This window comes from Pelobates fuscus, chromosome 10 (assembly GCF_036172605.1).
Source record: "Pelobates fuscus isolate aPelFus1 chromosome 10, aPelFus1.pri, whole genome shotgun sequence".
Taxonomy (NCBI): domain Eukaryota; kingdom Metazoa; phylum Chordata; class Amphibia; order Anura; family Pelobatidae; genus Pelobates; species Pelobates fuscus.
Window position 1 is genome coordinate 117,790,101 of NC_086326.1, and position 11,219 is coordinate 117,801,319.

The 11,219-nt window shown below is 45.0% G+C and overlaps 1 pseudogene; it reads right to left on the reverse strand.

Moving 5' to 3' along the window:
• Positions 1 to 303: 303 nt before the first annotated feature.
• Positions 304 to 7,262, reverse strand: LOC134574790 (serine/threonine-protein phosphatase PGAM5, mitochondrial-like; annotated as a pseudogene).
• Positions 7,263 to 11,219: the final 3,957 nt, after the last annotated feature.

Here is an 11,219-nt window from a genome sequence, read left to right on the forward strand (position 1 = left end):
AAGTAGGAAGTCATTTTATTTGCTTTTAATTAAGCAGTCCTGTCAACATGCATACAAATGGGTTGTTACATTGTTTTATTACAACTGACCCTTATATTTAATATACAGTATTTACACTAACCAAGCCAGGTAACTTCTTTCAACTGTACTTTGTTTTGCAAGAAGCCATTTGGACTAGGCAGACAAGCTAATAGCTACAGGGTCTGCAATGTCGTAACAGGTGAGCAATAGGAGGTGCCAAGCTTGAGTTGTAAAGCCATTTGGTGAACACAAGGCATTGTAACTCAAAACATGGTGCTGCATATTCAGAAACTAGAACCTTCATCTTAGTGCAGTGATGAGAAAAATTTATACTATTATTTGATCCACCCATGCTGTGTGCAATATATGCATTGAAAGACTGCTTCAACTGGAGAGTGTCTATTAAACAGAAAGGTAAGGGAGTCATGGTAACTTGTGTGTCCAACACAGATGTCTCTAGGAGGACATCCAGCTCAGAGCTAAGCTCTCGTGAGTTTCCCCGGGGGCATAAAGCCAGCATCACCAAGCATCTTCAGTGACACATCACCATCAGGTTTTATCACCAGCTTTGTAATACTACCATGATAGAGAGACAGTCAGGGCCAAGCTTCCGGTGGGAGTTGTAGTGCCCTGTAGATGAAGATATACATTTTGTCAGTACATGGAAGGCATAAGACAAGTTTGAACAATATAGGTCTTGAGGTTATTTTTAATGCTGTAAAGCAGGATTCCCCAAACTCTGCCCCCCCAGATGTTGCTCAACTACAACCAGGGCCAGGCAAACTGCAAGGTGTGTGGTTTCTGCTCCCCAGCTTAATGAGAGTGCGGCCGGAATATGAAGTCATATTCCAGCCGCGGAATCATTAAGTAGCGCGCGATAGCGGGGGGGGAGCAGAGAAAGCACTGCTCCCCCAGTGGCCGCCATCACAGCTCCCCCTGCGGCCACCAGCACAGACGGCTGTCTGCCCTGCACAACCCCCGGTCACCCACAGGTAGTAGTAATGTGTGTCTGTCAATAATGTTTTTTTTATTCACTTTTCCCCACGCCATGCTGGTCTCCCCTCCACTGGCCCTGCCTCTATGGCTGAGATCATCAAGCTTGATGATCTCAGCCAATCCAATGCTTTGCCATAGGATTAGCTGCAAAAAGCTACACCAACCATCATCTCCTCATAGAGAGGCATTGAATCAATGCATCTCTATGGGGAATAATCAGTGCCTCCAGAGCGTGGAGGCCCTTAATGTAGAAACACAGGAAGCACCTCTAGTGACCGTCTGAGTGATTGTCACTTTGAAGCAATGCAAACACTGCCTTTTCTCTGAAAGGTCAGTTTTTACATTAAAATGCCTGCAGGGACAGGCTATAGACACCAGTACCACTACAATAAGCTGTGTGCATGCGCGCTTGCTAGTGAGTGAGCTTGCTTGTATGTGAACTTGTGTTTTTATGTCAATGAGATCATTTATATCAATGAGCTTGTCTGTCTGCATGCGAGTATGCTTACTGTATAATTAAACAGTTACGCTGAAAGGACCAATATTTTATATTAGAAAATAATCTCGACATAACCTTACATGGCGCAATGATTTATGGAGCTGGCATACATTTTTTTCCAGGGCAGCTTTGTATCCCCAGTCCGGCCCTGACTACAACTCTTATGATTCTATGAATTAAATGGTTGGGGGGAGTTGTAGTTCAGCAACATCTGGAGGGCTGGCGTTTACGGAAGCCTGCTGTAAAGGCTGTCAGATTAGTACATGCCATCCAATTACCACACGATTTGATAACATTTGGATGAAAACCTGTTTAATAAGCAGCACAGTTCATTATAGTAAAAATGGCACACAATTTTACAATACTGGATTCTCATTTCAATTTTGTATAGTTGTTCTGGGTTTAGTGTACTCCATTAACTTTGTTAAATAAGGGTGTTTAACCCCTTAAGGACACATGACATGTGTGACATGTCATGATTCCCTTTTATTCCAGAAGTTTAGTCCTTAAGGGGTTAAAGAAAAACTAAAAATGCAGGTTAGGAATAGAGGGCCTGGAAGATACCTGTGGTGACCACAGATGATTTAGAATGATAAGTGGAAGCAGTTTACCTGCATACAAAAGTAGCGGATCACATTATCATGGCAGACTATTATTTCATAACTGTCTTTTGTTTGTTCTGGATCTGCACGGTGGATGTACTTCCTGAATGCAGCCTCAATGCGTGGGCCATCTTTAAAATACTAAGATGGAGACAACGACCAGGGTTAAAAGCAGAAACAGAATGCACACTAGAAACGCTTTAAAAATAGAGTCACCACTAGATATAGCTTACAGAAAGATCTGGTATCCACTTGGATTCCGCAGGAACTGGTCGGATTGGAGGTCCTTCGTGAAGCAGACTGGAGCTGCACATTTTAATATCTATAAGAAGATTAAAGAAAGCCAAACCACCAACAAAACAGCTCAATAACGGTTATTCTGCAACTATTCAAAATATGCATAGGCAGCAAGAATTGGGATTTCAGAGGTCTACATGCAGCAGCCTAATCCCACATGTGCAATAGAGGGTCCAGTAAAACCTTTCCTTCCCCTGTACACATGGCTCACCTGGTAAATTCTTACTGATAATATCAGCAGTTTCTGTGAATCTGGTCAATGACGAATAAATAATGCAGCTAAAGTTATTCCCTTCACTTGCAAGAAGTGCCAGACGCTGTCCTGTTAGGCTGGCCTGTTCACGCCCTGTAGAAAGAAAGACAGCATGGAACTAGTAAGTACCATAACCACTACAGCTGTTCTGGTGCCTAGAATGCCCCACCCCCTCCATTCCTGCAGCTTACACTCACGCTCCTTCTCTGTACATCCTTCCAGATGTTTCAAGTTTATTAGAGACATTGGTTCACGGCTTTAGGAAAGATAAAGTCACTCCATGTTCAATAAGTGGTAAAGGAAGACCCCAAATCCCAGTTTTATCCATAAAAAAAAAAAAAAAAAACTAGATTTGTGTTACTGCATTTTTTCTTCTAAGGCCTTTAATTCCTCCCCACCCGATTCTGAGTTGTATGCTTCACTATTCCCTTCAATAATGCATCAGAAGGCTACATTTGAAGAACCTAATTAAGCGGAGATTTAAATACATGGTACTAAGAACTAGTAATGACCAGCTTTAGACGATAGGTGTGGATCATTCTGAAACGTGGTGCAAACAGGGTACAGTCACCAATACAATGTGCCAAAAACAAGACAGAACTGAAACTTTGTTTCCAGCTTGGCTATGCCATTTCTATTCAAATTTTGCAGCTAGGATGTTACAAACCCCAATATAGGATGCTGAGCAATCACATTGCAATGTTGTTAAAAACTCGACTTCTGAGTAGGTTACTAAAAGGAAAATTTAAAAAAGTCATCTTAGGTTAAATAACCTGCAGTTATCCCTGGAACAGTTAAATGAACTGCATGTTGTATTTGTTATGGTATCAGGAGTGCCCAGAAACCAACCTATTGTAAGTAGTGTAACACACCATCTCTCTTCCAGCCTTCTAGGGTACTGAAAGTCCAGGACACATCCAGCTCTGTTTTCAGATTTATTTGGTGAAATATATATATACACACACGTGTTTCAAAGAGGGAAAAATAAACAAAACTCCTTGCTCTTGCACTTACTATACACAGCAAATCCCTATCTGGAATTGGGTGACTTTCCCACTTGCCAATTTACAAAATGTATACCTGCAAGACACCATTCCTCTGGCTTTTCCTCCTCACCCTGCAGCATGCTGATCCCTTCTTTTAAAAGCCTGCTAGCTAATTGATCAGATACAGGTGAGGTGCAATTAGGCATAAGTGAAACTATTAAGCAAAATACAAGTTCTGGTCTGACTGTTACTTAGCAGCTGGTGCTATTTGAGCACTGGCCCACCCTGCTATCCCAGGGACCCATACCGTGGTTTGCAGAGTACCAGTAATGCATCTTGCAAACCTAACATCTCTCCCTGGGACATTTAACGCTCAAACCTCAGGCTGCTGTTCAGTAAATCAGGCCGAATATATATATGCCATCAACTACCACACCACATTTCCTCTCACAGTAGTCAGACATTTTAGAACAGTTTGAATTACCTGGGGTCCAACAGATGCTGATTCCCGTTTCCAGCAAAGAGCTGAAAGTCTGCCCATGCAGTGTTGAGCTCAGGACAGCCAACAGAAGCTTCCAGCTTTCCATCAGAAGTAGTGAAGGCGGTAAACAGCACCCAGCAGACCACATGAAACAAGTCAAACCAGTCTTGTTTGACTGCTTACAAATTGAGGGCACCATAATCACTACAGCACATGCTAGTGGTTACAATGCTTGAGTGTTCCTTTAACCCCTTAAGGACCAAACTTCTGGAATAAAAGGGTATCATGACATGTCACACATGTCATGTGTCCTTAAGGGGTTAATGCAGGGGTTCCCAACCCAGTCCTCAAGTACCCCCCTACCAGTCCAGGATTACCCTATTGTGTGTAAAGGGTTTTCTAAAAAACTCCTCAGACACAACTGGGTAATCCCTAAATCCTGAACTGTTAAGGGGGTACTTGAGGACTGTTGGGAACCGCTGCTTTAATGTGAAATGGATCACAATTTGTATCAGTCATACGGCAAACCGTCCTACGATAAAGTCTCTTCGCTCCCCACCCTGGCAGTCACATCTATGATATGATCAGCTCCTGGAAACCAGTGGAACGCCCCAGCTGAGTAAGAGATATAAAAATCCTATTAATTCCTGCTGTGTTATTCAGGTGTCTACAGCACTATACTTACCAATCCCAGTTCCAATCCCAGCGCCCAGGGATTATAGGTGGACATAGAAAACCAGAATAATCACCACTCTTTCCCACAGCCACAGAGGCAAAAACTGCAAAAGCAGAGCCACCAAAAGCAATCACAGCTCTATGGAGAAACATGTTACCAAGAAATCAATCCCAGAATAATGCTAAAGCCACCACTGAGCCTGGAATTTATAGGTAGCGACTAATTCAAACTTCCCACCCAGTTGTAGGCACTGTGATGTTACTGCAATTATGTAATTGTAGGGGACACATGGTGCAGATTGTTATAGCTAATAGGGGGCAGGAGATTCAAATCAATAAGAATGTGCTCTGTGTACTGCGCAAGCAGGGTAACTTGACTGTGGAATGGATCAAGAAATGATTTTTCTCAGATCTCCTAGCCTGCAAGGGAAAGTGATAAAAGGCTCAGTTTGTTTTAAAATCTCATTATTTGTAATCAAATCAAAATATCATACAGTTGTTAATATATGTATTCTTGAAGAGATGTGTACAAATAATGTTCTTTTTCACTTCATGTATGAGTATGTATGAGCCTGTATGAGTTGCAGTGGTTCCCAACCCAGTCGTCAAGTACCCCTTAACAGTCCAGGATTTAGGGATTATCCGTTTGTGTCTAAGGTGTTTTTAGAAAGAAGAAAAAAACACTATAGGCACAACAGGGTAGTTCCTAAATCCTGGCCTGGTAGGGTGTACGTGAGGACTGGATTGGGAACCCTTGAGTTAGAGCATTGAGAGCAAGCTTCCCCAAACTCTGACCCTCCAGATGTTGCTGAACTACAACTCCCATGATTCTATGAATGAAATAGATAGGCTGAGAATCATGGGGGTTGTAGTTCAGCAACATTTGGAGGGCCGGAGTTTGGGGAAACCTGATTAAGAGGATCAAAACAAGCTTTGCTTAAAGGGACACTATAGGCACCCAGACCACTTCAGCTCATTTAAATGGACACTCCAGGCACCCAGACCACTTCTGCCCATTGGTGTCAAGGATCTTACCTGGAGTGGGAGTCCGGCACGCAGAGTTAAGGCACCCTTTGCAATTCGGCACAGACCGATGGGACTCAGGACAGAAATCCCCAAGGCTGTGACACAGTGCACTGGGGCTGAAATAACCAGTGCTTCCTGGAACGCAGTACAGACAAGGGATATCCAGAAGAGTAGTCAGTAACAGAATCAGAAGTCAGGGCTGGCGGCAATCAGGTGAAAACAGTAGACAAGCAGGGGATCAAAACCAGGAGTCAGATGAACAGCAGTGAAACCAAACAGGAAACACAATCTGACAACGAGAACCAGACTTGCGGGGTTTAAATAGGGAGTCTCAGCCAATCATCAAAGAACCAGGAACAGGTGTGCAAATCCCAGGTGCACAGGCTCAGACTACAGGATACCAAGAACAACCAGAAACAGTCAAAGATGCGTGGAGCCCAATGTAAGGATACTGACTGGGATGCAGGAAACTCAGGTTCAATCCCAGCCACACCCAAATACACAATATTGTGTAAAGCACAATAGTGATCCTGACATTACCCCCCTTCAAAGACGCCGTAGGCGAGAAGAGGAACGCAACTACGACCCAGGAGGTTACTTTTTGGATTTCTTGGTTTTGGTAGTACTAGTAGGAGCGGAGGTCATAGCATGTAGGGCCTTTTCAAAAACTTGCAAGTCCTCCTTCCGGACTAGAGCCCCATTAGAGGCATAGGTACAGGCAGAAAGGGAGTCTTCCTTGACAGGACTTGGTAGCGGTAGGGTTAGCAGTAACATCAGTCTGATTGGAAGGAGTAGTGTAATCCATTTCCCGTCCGGGTTGCAATATATGTGAAGCAACAGTAGGTGATCTATGTACAATGGATCTTTGTGTCTTGTTGCATTGTAGGGCCTTTTCAAAAACTTGCAAGTCCTCCTTCCGGACTAGAGCCCCATTAGAGGCATATGTACAGGCAGAAAGGGGGTCTTCCTTGACAGGACTTGTAGTGGTTGTGGTGCTTGCCTTCTTAGAAGCAGAATCTTTAGTAGAAATAGAGATCTCAGGTTCTTTAGTAACAGATTCCTGCACAACCTCAGGTGCAACGACTGTAGAAGGCTGAGGATTGGTCAGAGTGGTCAAGCAAGGACAGGCAGCATGTTGGCAGACAGGTCTCATAGGATATGCCAGAGTAGTATCCAGACGGAGAACCTGAGGCCTAGATGGACGAATGGGACAAAAAGATATTAAATGTCCCCTCTCCCCACAATAATAACACAGTCCATGCGCCATCCTTCTTGCCCTTTCTTGAGATGACTGATGGCACCTAACCAGTCCAATCTCCATGGGTTCCACCGCCTCACTGCCAGAAGTATACAAAGTTTCAGGAGACTTGGTAGCGGTAGGGTTAGCAGTAACATCAGTCCGATTGGAAGGAGTAATGTAATCCATTTCCCGTCCGGGTTGCAATATATGTGAAGCAACAGTAGGTGATCTATGTACAATGGATCTTTGTGTCTTGTTGCATTGTAAACCCAGGGACCGAATAAAGGACTCCTAGAAATCCAGGACTGGGCTTTTGGCGAGTAACAATTGGTGGGCCCAAGTCTTAAGGTGCCCCGACAACAAGGTAATCGCTGTCCTCACTTTAATGACGTCCGTGGCATAGGTGTAGGGCCTCAGGGCAAACAGGACCTCGCAATCGACTTTGAAGACATCATACTTAGAAGGATCCCAGAAAATGTTTCGGGTAGAGCAACCAGCGGTTCAGAGAGTCCAGAGTCATAGGTTACTCTCCCTTTAAGGGAAGCCAGTTCCTGCTGTAAGCCCTGCAAAGCCTGGGTGAGCTGGGAAACTTGCTGGGTCAAGGCTGCAATGGTAATCTTTAACTCTGCAGACTCCATTTGGTCAGATCGTACTGTCAAGGATCTTACCTGGAGTGGGAGTCCGGCACGCAGAGTTAAGGCACCCTTTGCAATTTGGCACAGACCGAGGGGACACTGGACAGAAAGATGCGTGGAGCTCAATGTAAGCATACTGACTGGGATGCAGGAAGCTTGGGTTCAATCCCAGCCAGACCCAAATACACAATATTTTGTAAAGCACAATGGTGATCCTGACAATTGGAGTGGTCTGGGTTTCAACTCCCACCACTACCCTTAACTCTGCAAATGTAATTATTGCAGTTTTCATAAACTGCAATATTTACCTTGAAGGGTTAAGTTCTCCTCTAGTGGCTGTCTGTGTGTTATAACTACGCTGGACGTCCTCACGCTATGTGAGGACCTCCAGCGTCGCCGAAATCCCCATAGGAAAGCATTGAAATTATTATTTAATGCTTTCCTATGGGGAGGTCTAATGCATGTGCGCCGCCGGCCGCGCATGCTCAATAGGTCTCCCCCACCGGCTGATGTCGGCGGGGGATGAGCGTAGGCGGAGCTTGCACCAGTGCTGAGGGACATGGGATGGGAGGTGGGAGGGAGAGGGGACCTGCAGTGCCAGGAAAACGGTCCTGGCACTGGAGAGTCCCTTTAAGTAGTCTGAGTACAGTGTCCCTATTGCACTTAGAGACAGACAGGTACTAGAGGTGATTCCGGAATGTTACCAGACTTTTGGTCCGCTAACTGACGCTGGACGTCTTCACGCTCTGCATGAGGACATCCAGCATCAGCTCTGTCCCCACGGGACAGCCTTGGTTTAATACTGTCCTATGGGGAGGCATAATGCGCACACCACACTCGCCACGAATGCGCATTAGTGTCCCCTTGTCGAGTGATGTTGGAGAAAGCAGAGCCTCGACTCAGGGCCAAGGGACATCGGAGCTGGAATCAGGTAAGTAAAAAAATGAGTGGATGTAAAAAAAAATCCATGCAGAAATGTAACATTGATGTTACACAATGTATAGGTAAACCAAAACAATAATTTAAAAGAACACTCCAAACAGGGCCGGCGCATCCATAAGGCGGCACAGGCGGCCGCCTTAGGGCGCACCGGCTCTGGCGGCGCAAGATTTCAGTGACCGGCAGGAGGGAAGCTCTCCCTCCTGTCAGGCCACCTTCTGGACCCCCAGCGCGGCGTGCGGCAGTGCTGAGATCAGACGTGGCGAGGGAGCTCTAATCTCTGTGTGTGTCTGTGAGTGACTGTGTGAGTGTATGTGTGTCTGTGTGTGTGAGTGTCTGTGTGTCTGTGAGTGTGTCTGTGAGTGACTGTCTGTGTGTCTGTGAGTGACTTTGTGTGAGTGTATGTGTGTCAGTATGTGTGTGAGTGTCTGTGTGTGAGTGTGTGAGTGACTGTCTGTGTGTCTGTGAGTGACTGTGTGTGAGTGTATGTGTGTCTGTGTGTCTGTGAGTGACTGTGTTTCTGTGTGTCTGTGAGTGACTGTCTGTGAGTGACTGTGTGTCTGTGAGTCTGTGAGTGACTGTCTGTGTGTCTGAGTGACTGTCTGTGTGTCTGTGAGTGACTGTCTGTGTGTGCGTGAGTGAGTGTATGTGTATCTTTGAGTGACTGTCTGTGAGTGAGTGTATGTGTGTATGTCTGTGAGTGATTGTATGAGTGTTGCATGTGGGTGTATGAGTGTGTGTTTGTGAGTGTCTGTCAAATCAGTGAGAGTATATTTGTCATTGAGTCTGTGTGTGACTATCAGTGTGTCTGTCAATGAGTGTCAGTGTGTGTGTGTGTCAATGAATGAGTGTGTGTCAGATCAGTGAGTCTGTGTGTTTGTCAATGAGGGTGTGTGACTGTCAGTGTGTATACACCACTGAGTGTAGCGTGGCGGAGCGCAGTACAGGAGCTTCTGTTTCCTGTACCCGGCCAGACTGACCGGAGGTGCTCACTGAGAGAGCACTCCCTGTCAGTCCGGCCAGGTACAGAAAATTGAAGCTCTTGTAGGGGATATCCTCCACTCGGCAACGCTACAAGAGAGGTAGGAGGCACACCAGGAAGGGGAGTGAGACCACGAAGGGGGTGCGGGGTGTACCAAGGGACAGGGAGGGGAGGGGGTAGAAACACCAAGGGACAGGGAAAAGAGGGGAGAGGTTCAAAGAACACTAAAGGATAGGGAAGGGAGGGGACCAATAATGGACGGGGAGAGGGGCTGGTTAAGAGGCACATAGGTGAAGATGTTATTTTGGGGGGGAGGGGGGGCGGAAAAATACATCTTCGCCTATGTACCCAAAAATCCTTGCACCGGACCTGACTCCAAACACCTAAAAAACTGCCCAAAGTACCTGCCTTGCAAGGATTTCTCATTGAGCTGCATTGGGAAGGTTGTATTTGGACAGCAACAGAAAGTCTGGGCTTCGGAAGAAGGGTATGGCTTGCAAAAGCTGCAGACAAGAGATCTGCAGCATTTGTATGATATTTTATATATACCGCAAATGAAAAAGAAAAAAATAAATCCATGGATGTTTTCATTGGTAGTATTTCTACTAAATGGGGATTTTATTTAATTATGTTTCATTATTTTTGAATTTGGGTAGTGCAGAGTCCCTTTAAGGTAGCAGAGTTATGTACTAAAGTGAATACAGTTAGATTGTATGAAAAAAAAAAAAAGAAAACAATATGTAGATTATATTGAAGCATTAATTTTAAGAACAAATAACTATCTACCTAACCCTGTCTACTCCAATTATCCTAGCAATAGTTAAAGATACATTATAGTATTAGGAATACTATAGTGTTCCTCTGCCTCTAACAGTGTTAGGCATATAGTGTTAAGGGTCAGGATGTCCAGGTTTGTTTGATTGAGTTAAACAGCAGCAAGTACTTTTATTGGCTGTCTGATAGACAGCCACTAGAGCAGTGATGGCGAACCTATGGCACATGTGCCACAGCTGGCACGCCGAGCCCTCTCTGTGGGCACCGGCTGGCCACCTTTGGGCCCCCCACGAGGCGGGCGACAGCTTCTATTGCGGGTTGAGGGAGTGCTGTAGCCTGAGCTCTTACTGCCGCTTAGTGATGCTGGGAGCCGGTATATGACGTCAGACCAGCTCCCGGCATCACTTTTTTTTTACTGTCTTTCAGATAGATACCTTACCTGATTTTCTAAGCTCACTAAGATGCCTCTTTCCATTTTTGCTTGCCATATTACTTGTGCTATCACTTCTCGGGTGGATGGGATTTGTATATGTTTCCAATTCTGTGCTATCACTCATTTGGCTGCTGTAATGATGTGTAAAATTAACATTGAATCCTTTATCTTCATTTTTGACTCAATTAAATTTAATAAAATTAGTCCAGGATCCATTTGTGACGAAACACCTTTTGTCACTGGATTTTTAAGTAACAAGCTGCCCTTTCCCCCTGGCTGTTGGAGGAGTCTGATTGCCAGCCTCCTTCCGCATGACTATGGCCCCTTTGAGATTTGGCCCTTTAAAAACATTATTTGGGCTAATGGATTTATATTGTGCT